Raw genomic sequence first — 11,217 nt, forward strand, 5'->3', positions numbered from 1 at the left:
TCCATACCGCATGGAAAATGAAAACGTCGCTCACTAAGCTGGCCTAAAAACTGGACATATCCTAGCTCAGCATGGGGCTGAGCATTAATCTAATCCGGTTATACAAGTCTGGCTTTTCTGATTTGTTGTTTGAATGATTAACTGAATGTATTTAAATATTATCCATCAAAGGCGAGGAAAGGAACGTCAACAAACAGCCACGTTAATATCACGCGCCCGTGTCGTCATCTCCTTCATAGTGTAACGTACCGTTAAGAGTTCGCTTCCTTCAGATCAATTAACACTAAAACTCAAGACTTTATTCAAGTCGCCATTTCTGCAATACGTGTTTTTCGTGAAAACCATACCCGGGGGTAGAGGTGCGTTACCACATTACAACAGGCAACAGAGAACCAGGTTAATATCACGCCACGTGTCGTCTTCTCCTTCATAAATGCGATCAGTCAGTCGGTCAGAAATGCTCTGCTATTTTGTAGATAATTGTGAAACTGAAAACGGCCTTTGTTGTTAAAGTAGTTTCAGTGGCTAAATGGTCACTATGTCCTCATACATGAACAATGAAAATTACTTCCGTTGGAAGAGAGAGTCGAACGGATTCTAAGTGCTGCTTACACAGCAAAGAATACTCAAGAGCATTCATCTCAAACTAAAAGTTTTTCAGAGGAAGTTAACTTTTACAATGATCTTTTGTATTCAACAAAATTAGTGTTATGAACATTGTTCGCGCGACATTTACTTGCAGTGGCGGAAATGTTTTAAATTTGGACCGAGTTGTTCAATGGTGCGTGAAGATGTTAAGATAAACAATGGTTGTTGTGAAATTTGATTTTAGATCTGAAAGCTTTAAAAGGAAATTCAGTTTAATGCCATTTCTCTATAATCAGTTGATTATTGAATGCTCTTACATTCTCCTAAAAGAACAAGAAAATTATCCCAAAATGGTTTTTGAAGAGAGTAATATAGAGACCTGGATTAAAATTTTATTGGTGAGTTAGTGCTGATGGGTTTTCAAACAACTGGGTCCATTAGTATTTATTTTTTAATGTCATCCTTCGTGTGTGTCAATGTTGGGTTAAATCCAAAGAAAAATATTGCAGTACCCTAATTTCATGACCTGCAACAATGTTGTCGTATCGTTTTGCCTCTCCGGTCGTAAGGAAGCACTGATCTCTTCGTAGCAGTTTTTCAGAAGCATTAAAGTTTTGCAACCGTAACACTGCAGTATTTTTGGCTGGGGATTTGTCGCACTCTTTTCCCTGAAATCTCGTGGTAACATATAGAAAACTGTGTAACCAAATGACACATATTTGATCGATAACCTTGTTTTTGCCTCGTTACTGTTCCTTTGAAAAGATCGGCAAGTTATATTTACTCTCGGCGTCGACTGTCACAGCAATTATTCGTTTCTCTGATCTGCTTTCGAAAGATCTCCATATGAATTACATCCTGTGTTTAGTCCGTATTTTCCCAAACAATTACAGAAAAAGCTCCAGCTGATGAGGGGGAAAAGGAAAGGTGTTCCTTTTCCAAAATATTCAAAACATAAAATGGTAAGCTATGAGAAATAGAAAGGATGATACGTACTGAACTGTTGGACCAGAAACAAATGAGATGACCAGAAACGTTGCTCACTCAGCTGGCCTAAAAAGGACATAAAACTTGGATATAAGACAAAAACCTCAATGCTCGTCAAAACTCATTTTCAATAACCTTGCTCGGCATACAGCTGAGCATTACAGCAATCGGTAAAAGACAGGCTTTTCTGATTTTTCGTTTGAATGATTGACTGAATATAAGATTGTATCCTGTATTAAAGGCGAGGAAAGCAACGTCAGCAAAGATCAGGCCTAGGCAGATCGATATCACCCTACGCTACGCGCCTCGTTGGCCATCTATCATCTCATATCCAACGCGCGCTCGTGGAATAATTGTTAATTATATAAATCTATATAGATAATTATTTATATATATATTATATATATATATAAATCTTCAGTTGACCACTCCGTTCTCAATTATATATATATATAAAGGGATTAAACTTGGTGTCCGTGAAACAGTGCTCGATACAAATAGTAGAGCGGGTATAATGTGTGGTAGTCGGAAAAAACAACTACATATACATCCCTACAGACCTGTTTCGTAGTTGCCCACTCATCAGGGGATTTTAATGGCAGAATAATGCGATACCATCGCTTATATATTACACTAATTGCTAATTAACATGGTTTATGCAGTGTGAAAAGTGCCAATTGAGCAGTTGCGTAGGAGTGCTTTGTTTCTGTGTCGGCAGGAAGAGACGAGTTCGTTACGCTTGTTGAGTGTTGATGGGTCTGGGTGGCATATGATTAGGAATTTCTCTTTAAGGCATAGGTTGCATCGTTTGCTTGAGCTGTTGAAGGGCAGGTGGGAAGATAGGATGCGCCAGGTGATAAAATAATTGATGTTGTTGTCTTTAAGTGTCCAGATGTGTTTGCTGAGTTCGGTGGAGTTGCGGTGTTTTGTGTGTCGGAATGATGAGGTATGGTTGCGTTTCGGAGTAGTCACGACTCCATTATCAAGGAAAATATGAATTATCATGCAAATTGCAACATATAAAGCGTTTTTGGCGCAAAGAATTAACATAAGAGGATACAAAGATCATAAAAATATTATAAAAATACTTTCGCACGAATGGAGTCTGATTGCACGTTAAGATTTGGCTTTAACGCTCTTATAAAAAGCATTTCGTGCACTAAACAGTCAAACTTTTTTCTGCATTCACCATCTCAAGAGACAGACGACACTATTCGGGTGGTTTTACCATTTAAAGATCAAACCTCAGCAGATATTGTGAGGAAACAACTTAAGGATCTAAGCCTAAAAGTACACACCACCATCCAGCCTGTGTTTGTGAGCCGAAAATTGAGCAAGAATTAAATGTGAAGGAACCAAAGCCACCAATTGTAAATCAGCGGTGTGTTGTTTACGGTTTTCTATGTGACCTGTGTGATGCGGGTTATGTAGGTTACATACGCGGACATTTACATAATCGTGTAAAAGGACATAAACAACAATCCCCCGCCATTGCCAAACACTATAAGAACATGCACGGGACAATACACCAGGGCCTGCTAAAGCGTTTCAAAGTGCATAAGAAATGCAGAAACAAACTTGACTGCTTAGTGTACGAAATGCTTTTTAAAGCCAAACCTTAACGTGCAATCAGACTCCTTTCGTGCGAAAGTATTTTTATAATATTTTTATGATCTTCGTATCCTCTTATGTTAATCCTTCGCGCCAAAAACGCTTTATATGTTGCAATTTGTATGATCTTTCATATTTTCCTTGATAATGGAGTCATGACCACTCCGAAACGTTAAATTTTATCGTTCGTTTTCACAGTTTTATGTCTTAAGAAATTTCATCGAACATTTTAAAACCGTAACCCTGCAGTATTTTTGGTTGTGGATTTGCCGCACTCTTTTCCCTGAAGTCTCTGTGGTAACATAAAGAAAACTGAGTAACCTAATGACACATCTTTGATCGATGACCTTGTTTTCGTCTTGTGATTGTTCCTTTGGTGAATATCAGCGATTACATTTACTCTCTGCTTCGACTGTCATATCAGTTGTTCGTTTCTTTAATTTTCTTTTGAAAGTTCTCCATGAATTACATCTTGTGTTTCGTCCCTATTTTCCTAAACAATTACAGAAAAAGCTCCAGCTGATGACGGGGAAGAGGAAAGGCGTTCCTTTTCCAAAATATTCAAATCATAAAGTGATGAGCCATGAGAAATAAAAAGCAGGACAATTACTGAACTGTTGGACCAGAAGCAAATGAGATGACCGGAAACGTTGCTCACTTAGTGGGCCTAAAAAGGACATACAACTTGGATATTAGACAAAAAAATGAATGTTTGAAAACACATTCTCAATAACCTGGCTCAGTATACAGCTGAACATTACAGCAATTGGTAAAAGACTGGCTTTTCTGATTTTTCGTTTCAATGATTGACTGGGTGTAAGATTATATTTTTTATTGAAGGCGAGGAAAGCAACGCCAGCAAAGATCGGGCAGGTCGATGTCATGCCACCGTGTCGTCATCTCCTTCACAAATGAAACCAAAAAAGCAGTTTCTCAAGGCCAATTTAACGCCCGTATGTCGAGGGAAGGCACCAGTCCCTAGCTTCTGTGATTTTAGCGGCCTAATGCTCTCTAATACAATGACGAACAATCGGAAAGACTAAATCCTTACAGAAATCTCAAAAGCATTGATCTCAACATAAAAGTTTTTGAGAAGCATTATTTCTTTTTACAAGCATCCGATGTTTTTGAATGACTTTGTGTATTTGGCGAAATCAATCAATGTGAATGAAGATAATCGCCTTTGTAATTTCTCTTAAAGCGAAAGCAAGAGGACCGAACGGGAACCGTCAAATGCGGAAGTTATCCATACCGCATGGAAAATGAAAACGTCGCTCACTAACCTGACCTAAAAACTAGACATATCCTAGCTCAGCATGGGGCTGAGCATTAATCTAATCCGGTTATACAAGTCTGGCTTTTCTGATTTGTTGTTTGAATGATTGACTGAATGTATTTAAATATTATCCATCAAAGGCGAGGAAAGGAACGTCAACAAACAGCCACGTTAATATCACGCGCCCGTGTCGTCATCTCCTTCATAGTGTAACTTACCTTTAAGAGTTCGCTTCCTTCAGATCAATTAACACTAAAACTCAAGACTTTATTCAAGTCGCCATTTCTGCAATACGTGTTTTTCGTCAAAACCATACCCCGGGGGTAGAGGTGCGTTACCACATTACAACAGACAACAGACAACCAGGTTAATATCACGCCACGTGTCGTCTTCTCCTTCGTAAATGCGATCAGTCTGTCGGTCAGAATTGCTCAGCTATTTTGTAGATAATATTGAAACTGAAAACGGCCTTTGTTGTTAAAGTAGTTTCAGTGGCTAAATGGTCACTATGTCCTCAATTCAATTCAATTCAATTTTTTCAATTCAATTTATTTATTTGTTAGCAAAACAATATTATCACAGTCCTAGGTGACCCGCAATTAGCAAGCTATCATGCATGAACAATGAAAATTACTTCCGTTGGAAGAGAGAGTCGAACGGATTCTAAGTGCTGCTTACACAGCAAAGAATACTCAAGAGCATTCATCTCAAACTAAAAGTTTTTCAGAGGAAGTTAACTTTTACAATGATCTTTTGTATTCAACAAAATTAGCGTTATGGACATTGTTCGCGCGACATTTACTTGCAGTGGCGGAAATGTTTTAAATTTGGACCGAGTTGTTCAATGGTGCGTGAAGATGTTAAGATAAACAATGGTTGTTGTGAAATTTGATTTTAGATCTGAAAGCTTTAAAAGGAAATTCAGTTTAATGCCATTTCTCTATAATCAGTTGATTATTGAATGCTCTTACATTCTCCTAAAAGAACTAGAAAATTATCCCAAAATGGCTTTTGAAGAGAGTAATATAGAGAACTGGATTAAAATTTCATGACCGGCAACAATGTTGTCGTATCGTTTTGCCTCTCCGGTCGCAAGGAAGCACTGATCTCTTCGTAGCAGTTTTTCAGAAGCATTAAAGTTTTGCAACCGTAACACTGCAGTATTTTTGGCTGGGGATTTGTCGCACTCTTTTCCCTGAAATCTCGTGGTAACATATAGAAAACTGTGTAACCAAATGACACATATTTGATCGATAACCTTGTTTTTGCTTTGTTTCTGTTCCTTTGAAAAGATCGGCAAGTTATATTTACTCTCGGCGTCGACTGTCACAGCAATTATTCGTTTCTCTGATCTGCTTTCGAAAGATCTCCATATGAATTACATCCTGTGTTTAGTCCGTATTTTCCCAAACAATTACAGAAAAAGCTCCAGCTGATGAGGGGGAAAAGGAAAGGTGTTCCTTTTCCAAAATATTCAAAACATAAAATGATAAGCTATGAGAATTAAAAAGGATGATACGTACTGAACTGTTGGACCAGAAACAAATGAGATGACCAGAAACGTTGCTCACTCAGCTGGCCTAAAAAGGACATAAAACTTGGATATTAGACAAAAACCTCAATGCTCGTCAAAACTCATTTTCAATAACCTTGCTCGGCATACAGCTGAGCATTACAGCAATCGGTAAAAGACAGGCTTTTCTGATTTTTCGTTTGAATGATTGACTGAATATAAGATTGTATCCTGTATTAAAGGCGAGGAAAGCAACGTCAGCAAAGATCAGGCCTTGGCAGATCGATATCACGCTACGCTACGCGCCTCGTTGGCCATCTATCATCTCATATCCAACGCGCGCTCGTGGAATAATTGTTAATTATATAAATCTATATAGATAATTATTTATATATATATTATATATATATATATAAATCTTCAGTTGACCACTCCGTTCTCAATTATATATATATATATATATATATATAGAGGGATTAAACATGGTGTCCGTGAAACAGTGCTCGATACAAATAGTAGAGCGGGTATAATGTGTGGTAGCCGGAAAAAAACAACTACATATACATCCCTACAGACCTGTTTCTTAGTTGCCCACTCATCAGGGGATTTTAATGGCAGAATAATGCGATACCATCGCTTATATATTACACTAATTGCTAATTAACATGGTTTATGCAGTGAGAAAAGTGTCAAGTCAGCTGTTGCGTAGGAGTGCTTTGTTTCTGTGTCGGCAGGAAGAGACGAGTTCGTTACGCTTGTTGAGTGTTGATGGGTCTGGGTGGCAGATGATTAGGAATTTCTCTTTAAGGCATAGGTTGCATCATTTGCTTGAGCTGTTGAAGGGCAGGTGGGAAGATAGGATGTGCCAGGTGATGGAATAATTGATGTTGTTGTCTTTAAGTGTCCAGATGTGTTTGCTGAGTTCGGTGGAGTTGCAGTGTTTTGCGTGTCGGAATGATGAGGTGTGGTTGCGTTTCGGAGTAGTCACGACTCCATTATCAAGGAAAATATGAATTATCATGCAAATTGCAACATATAAAGCGTTTTTGGTGCAAAGAATTAACATAAGAGGATACAAAGATCATAAAAATATTATAAAAATACTTTCGCACGAATGGAGTCTGATTGCACGTTAAGATTTGGCTTTAACGCTCTTATAAAAAGCATTTCGTGCACTAAACAGTCAAATGTTTTTCTGCATTCACCATCTCAAGAGACAGACGACACTATTCGAGTGGTTTTACCATTTAAAGATCAAACCTCAGCAGATATTGTGAGGAAACAACTTAAGGATCTAAGCCTAAAAGTACACACCACCATCCAGCCTGTGTTTGTGAGCCGAAAAATTGAGCAAGAATTAAATGTGAAGGAACCAAAGCCACCAATTGTAAATCGGCGGTGTGTTGTTTACGGTTTTCTATGTGACCTGTGTGATGCGGGTTATGTAGGTTACATACGCGGACATTTACATAATCGTGTAAAAGGACATAAACAACAATCCCCCGCCATTGCCAAACACTATAAGAACATGCACGGGACAATACACCAGAGCCTGCTAAAGCGTTTCAAAGTGCATAAGAAATGCAGAGACAAACTTGACTGCTTAATGTACGAAATGCTTTTTAAAGCCAAACCTTAACGAGCAATCAGACTCCTTTCGTGCGAAAGTATTTTTATAATATTTTTATGATCTTCGTATCCTCTTATGTTAATCCTTCGCGCCAAAAACGCTTTATATGTTGCAATTTGCATGATCTTTCATATTTTCCTTGATAATGGAGTCATGACTACTCCGAAACGTCGGATTTTATCGTTCGTTTTCACAGTTTTATGTCTTAAGAAATTTCATCGAACATTTTAAAACCGTAACACTGCAGTATTTTTGGTTGTGGATTTGCCGCACTCTTTTCCCTGAAGTCTCTGTGGTAACATAAAGAAAACTGAGTAACCTAATGACACATCTTTGATCGATGACCTTGTTTTCGTCTTGTGAGTGTTCCTTTGGTGAATATCAGCAATTACATTTACTCTCTGCTTCGACTGTCATATCAGTTGTTCGTTTCTTTAACTTCTTTTGAAAGTTCTCCATGAATTACATCTTGTGTTTAGACCCTATTTTCCCAAACAATTACAGAAAAAGCTCCAGCTGATGACGGGGAAGAGGAAAGGCGTTCCTTTTCCAAAATATTCAAATCATAAAGTGATAAGCCATGAGAAATAAAAAGCAGGACAATTACTGAACTGTTGGAACAGAAGCAAATGAGATGACCGGAAACGTTGCTCACTTAGTCGGCCTATGAAAGGACATACAACTTGGATATTAGACAAAAAAATGAATGTTTGAAAACACATTCTCAATAACCTGGCTCAGTATACAGCTGAACATTACAGCAATTGGTAAAAGACTGGCTTTTCTGATTTTTCGTTTTAATAATTGACTGGGTGAAAGATTATATTTTTTATTGAAGGCGAGGAAAGCAACGCCAGCAAAGATCGGGCAGGTCGATGTCATGCCACCGTGTCGTCATCTCCTTCACAAATGAAACCAAAAAAGCAGTTTCTCAAGGCCAATTTAACGCCCGTATGTCGAGGGAAGGCACCAGTCCCTAGCTTCTGTGATTTTAGCGGCCTAATGCTCTCTAATACAATGACGAACAATCGGAAAGACTAAATCGTTACAGAAATCTCAAAAGCATTGATCTCAACATAAAAGTTTTCGAGAAGCATTATTTCTTTTTACAACCATCCGATGTTTTTGAATGACTTTGTGTATTTGGCGAAATCAATCAATGTGAAGGTAGATAATCGCCTTTGCAAATTCTCTTAAAGCGAAAGCAAGAGGAGCGAACGGGAACCATGAAATGCGGAAGTTATCCATACCGCATGGAAAATAAAAACGTCGCTCACTAAGCTGACCTAAAAACTGGACATATCCTAGCTCAGCATAGAGCTGAGCATTAATCTAATCCGGTCATACAAGTCTGGCTTTTCTGATTTGTTGTTTGAATGATTGACTGAATGTATTTAAATATTATCCATCAAAGGCGAGGAAAGGAACGTCAACAAACAGCCACGTTAATATCACGCGCCTGTGTCGTCATCTCCTTCATAGTGTAACGTACCGTTAAGAGCTCGCTTCCTTCAGATCAATTAACACTAAAACTCAAGACTTTATTCAAGTCGCCATTTCTGCAATACGTGTTTTTCGTCTACAGAAAAAGCTCCAGCTGATGAGGGGGAAAAGGAAAGGTGTTCCTCTTCCAAAATATTCAAAACATAAAATGATAAGCTATGAGAAATAAAAAGGATGATACGTACTGAACTGTTGGACCAGAAACAAATGAGATGACCGGAAACGTTGCTCACTCAGCTGGCCTAAAAAGGACATAAAACTTGGATATTAGACAAAAACCTCAATGCTCGTCAACACACATTTTCAATAACCTGGCTCGGCATACAGCTGCGCATTACAGCAATCGGTAAAAGACAGGCTTTTCTGATTTTTCGTTTGAATGATTGACTGAATATAAGATTGTATCCTGTATTAAAGGCGAGGAAAGCAACGTCAGCAAAGATCAGGCCTAGGCAGATCGATATCACGCCACCGTGACGTCATCTTCTTCACAAATGAAACTAAAAATGCAGTTCTTTTCAAGGCTAATTTAACGCCCGTATGTCGATAGAAGGCACCAGTCTAGCTTGAGTGATTTTAATGGCCTAATGCTCTCTACTACAATTATGTACAATCGGAAAGACTACCGTTGAACGAGAATTTTGCTAACCACCGCTTAAATCGTTGCAGAAATCTCAAAAGCATTGATCTCTACACGAAAGTTTTTCAGAGGCATTATTTCTTTTTATAGGCATGAAATTGCAGTATATTGGAATGAATTTGGATTTGCTGCAACTTTTTCCTGTAGTCCTTGTTTGTTTACGCATAAAATATATGCACAACACTGAATATTTCCACGCTTTTGATCCTGTTCGCACAGTAAAAATTGCTGCCTCAGAACTCAGTGTTCGGCTAAAAAATGGATCTAGACATTTTGATACTGAATAATTAAATTTGTTGAAAAAATGCTAATCATTTTGACCGATTACAATTTTTACCTTTCTAAGCTGACTTCAGATTGCGTCTAGTAGATTACTGAATCGAGTCTGTCGATCACGTTGCTGATTTGTGTCACACAGACAAGGTTCTCCACCAGACAGTTCTATCCAATACTGTTAAATGACTTTGTGAATTCGACGAAATCGATCAATGTACAGGAAGATAATCGCCTCTGTATATTCTCTCAAAGCGAAAGCAAGCGGAGTGAACGGAAACCGAAATGTGGAAGTTATCCATAACACATGGAAAATGAAACCATCGCCCACTAAACTAGCCTAAAAAGGACATAACCTAAAGAGGAAATAAATAGTGTCGGACCGCATTTGGTATCTGGGCAACCGAGCTCGGAGTTTGGTTGCCCAGATACCAAGTGTGGTCCATATTGTCTATGAAAGGCGAGGTAAGGAACGTCAACAGACAGCCACGTTAATATCAGGCGTCCGTGTCGTCATCTCCTCATTCACAAGCAACAGACAGCCAGGTTACTATCACACCACGTGTCGTCTTCTCCTTCACAAACAAGATTAGTATTTCGGTCATAAACACTTAGTTATTTTGTAGATAATTGTGATACTGAATACGGCTTTTGTTGTTAAGTTAGTTTTAATTGCTAATTGGTCGCTAATATCCTCATTTATTGTATGGCTGTGTCTCACAAGGACTGGGAACTACCGAATTCACGAATTTGATTGGCTGAAATCAAAATTGAAAGCGGTCTAGATTTTCCCATCTAGACCGGCATCTAGACCGGTCTAGAAAAAAAAGGTACAAAGAATATAAAAAAATTGGCATATAAGACACAGCCATATAATAAACATCTTATTAACCGAGCTAGGTCGGTCTGTATGGTAGAATCTTGACCTCTGTCGCTGGTACAGAACTCACTGCGTTCGGTCTGTACTGGCGGCCTCGGTCAAGATTCTCCCATACAGACCTCCCGCTCGGTTAATAAGAACTAAGTATGAGCAATGGAAATTACTTCAGTTGGAAGAGAACGGATTCTAAGTGCTGCTTTCACGGTGTAGAATACTCAAGAGCATTTAATATCTCAAACTAACAGAAGCAGTGAACTTTTACAATGATCTTCTGTATTCATCGAAAACAGTGTTATGAACATTGGGAAGAATTAAT

General features: G+C 38.4%; 1 non-coding gene across 1 annotated transcript in view; it reads right to left on the reverse strand.

Moving 5' to 3' along the window:
* LOC111327305 (uncharacterized) overlaps positions 1 to 9,542 on the reverse strand; it is a 35,141-nt gene extending 25,599 nt beyond the window's left edge. Inside the window, exons 1-4 of the transcript XR_015988584.1 lie at positions 9,420 to 9,542; positions 9,294 to 9,350; positions 5,986 to 6,042; positions 1,585 to 1,641 (exon numbers count right to left, since the gene is read on the reverse strand). This is a non-coding gene — a transcript (uncharacterized LOC111327305). The remainder of the gene's footprint in view (positions 1 to 1,584; positions 1,642 to 5,985; positions 6,043 to 9,293; positions 9,351 to 9,419) is intronic.
* Positions 9,543 to 11,217: the final 1,675 nt, after the last annotated feature.

This window comes from Stylophora pistillata, chromosome 6, assembly GCF_964205215.1.
Source record: "Stylophora pistillata chromosome 6, jaStyPist1.2, whole genome shotgun sequence".
Lineage (NCBI taxonomy): Eukaryota > Metazoa > Cnidaria > Anthozoa > Scleractinia > Pocilloporidae > Stylophora > Stylophora pistillata.